The 2,406-nt window shown below is 51.8% G+C and overlaps 1 protein-coding gene across 1 annotated transcript in view; it reads right to left on the bottom strand.

Moving 5' to 3' along the window:
- OSBP (oxysterol binding protein) overlaps positions 1 to 2,406 on the bottom strand; it is a 22,983-nt gene that overhangs the window by 15,909 nt on the left and 4,668 nt on the right. The gene's annotated exons all lie outside the window — the stretch shown is intronic.

A 2,406-nucleotide genomic window follows, 5' to 3' on the forward strand; every position in this document is an offset into this window, starting at 1 on the left:
CACCCTTCTCAGACACGCAGATCTCCGCCAGATCTCCGCCGGACGGGGCCTGTGCTGTTCACGCGGCCTATCCGCCCCCTTCCTCTACTTGGCTAAGCGCTCCTTATTCTTTGAGACCTATGGCAAAGTTACTTCTCCGTGACACCCCTTGCCCCCCAAGCCCAAAGGAGCCAGGCTCTCCTCTGCTACTGCAGCACTTGGCACATATTTCTATTTCTCAGCATCCACAGCATCCGATCGTGACTTTCTCTCCAGATGGATCGTGAGTGACTTGAAGATACCATTTATAGCTTATTCACATGCTTATCTCCAGCTCCTAACTTGGCTGCTTTGTACACAGTGGGAGTCCATAAAGTTTGCTTAATAAATAAATGGAGAAAGGAAGCAATGGAAGCTTAAAAGTCTAGACAATGTTAGAGAGAAACTAAAAGGTAAATAGAGTATCTGCTGCCATGGTTTCAGCCCTGACCTATGGACTAAGGCCTATGGAGTCAGGAACTCCAGCTTTGTGCTCAGGGAACTGCAGATCAGACTACCCAACTGCCTACCAGAAAGCTCAAAGTAAGCTCAACATTAGCAGGCTCGCTTTCCGACTAGGCATCTTCTCGTTGGCAGAGAAGCAAGGGGCTTCCTGGATTCTGAGTCTTCCTCCCTCCCCAAGTCCAACGATCAGAGCCTACGGACTGTTCTTTGATACTGCTGGGATCTTCACACTTCTTTCCAAACTCCGTACTCGAGGCGGCACGGAGAACATACCCTGGGTCGTCACAGCTCCATCCCGCTGTCTAACTGGACTCTTTAGCAACTGACTGAACCGAGAAGCGCCTCGCCGTCCTCATCTGTGAAACAAGAATGACCACCGCAGCACTCTCACAGCGTCGATCAACAGGAACAGGGAAAGCTCTCAGCAAGACCCGGCTCAGAGTCATCACTCAACAAGGCGATCGTGACTACAGTTACGCCTGCACCAAAGTCGGTCTCATCCCCTCCTAACCCACCCCTGCCAAGCCCATGTGGGATCTGCACACACAGTGTCCCCGCCCACCTGAGCGCCTCTTCAGCCTTCTCTCAGCTCCCTCCTCCACCGGAGAGGCTCCCCGAAGACGCTGGGCAGCTGGGCAGCGATGCACACCAGGGATGCGCGCCCTCACCCACATCCCAAGACCAGCGACAACTTGGTCAGCAAGAGGAGACGGCATGCCGGGCACTGTGCCCACCTCTCGACACCCATGAGCTCATGAAAGCCTTTCCACACCCCAAGAGCAGGACCATCGCCACTTACAGAAAAGGAACTGGAGTCACAGAGGAAGGAGGCACCCCCAGCTATAGAGACGGTTAACTGGGGCCACTGGGCTCCTCGGCCCCGAATCAGGGGTGCCTTTTTTTCACAGGAAGACTCTCAGGTCTTCCAGCATTTAGTTGAAGTGTTACCTTCTCAAATCCTCCCGGTCTGAGCTTGACACCCCCAAGGATTATAGTACAGCAGCCTGTGCCCACATCTGTCGGGGCGCTCAGCATACTCCATAATCATCTGCTCAACTCTCGGCCCCTAAACAGAGAGTAATCTCCCCGAGGGCAGGGACCACGGCCATATCCTCTAGCACCGGGCCTAGAACACAGAAGGTGCTCAACCGTGTTCACTGAAGTAGAAAATGGATACACTAACACAGGGCCAAATTCACTCGCCTGCTTAGAGACTTGCTCTGGAAGCAAGAAAAGCTGTATCCTAAGCAAGCAGGCAGCTGAGCGAAACTCACGCACTCTTCCTTTGCATTGACACTGCCTGTTTTGAGACGTGATGTGCTCACAGCACTTCTCAGGCCTTGCCATTATCCCCTAGGGAACAACACATGGATTGAAAACACGCCTTTCCAGCAGTGACCGGCTACAGAAGGGGCAAAGACAGTGCACTCTGGAGAACAGAGTGAGAACGGACACAAGCTCTGGATACCTAGAACTCAGGGAAAAAGAATTCTCCCCAGGAACAAAGACAAGCATATTTTCAAGAAAAAAGTTCAAGATAAAGTTTCAGTTTTATGAGACATTTTTAAATCAAGAGGTGTTTTATGTAGCAAATATTTATCATAGTAGAAAAAAAATTGTCATGGGAGCTGCTGCTGCTGCTAAGTCACTTCAGCCGTGTCCAACTCTGTGCGAGCCCATAGACAGCAGCCCACCAGGCTCCCCCATCCCTGGGATTCTCCAGGCAAGAACACTGGAGTGGGTTGCCATTTCCTTCTCCAATGCATCAAAGTGAAAAGTGAAAATGAAGTTGCTCAGTCGTGTCCGACTCTTCGCAACCCATGGACTGCAGTCCACCAGGCTCCTCCGTCCATGGGATTTTCCAGGCAAGAGTACTGGAGTGGGGTGCCATTGCCTTCTGCAGACTTGGATAAAAGGCAACAG

Source organism: Bison bison, unplaced genomic scaffold (assembly GCF_000754665.1).
Source record: "Bison bison bison isolate TAMUID 2011002044 unplaced genomic scaffold, Bison_UMD1.0 scf7180017864185, whole genome shotgun sequence".
Taxonomy (NCBI): Eukaryota; Metazoa; Chordata; class Mammalia; order Artiodactyla; family Bovidae; genus Bison; species Bison bison.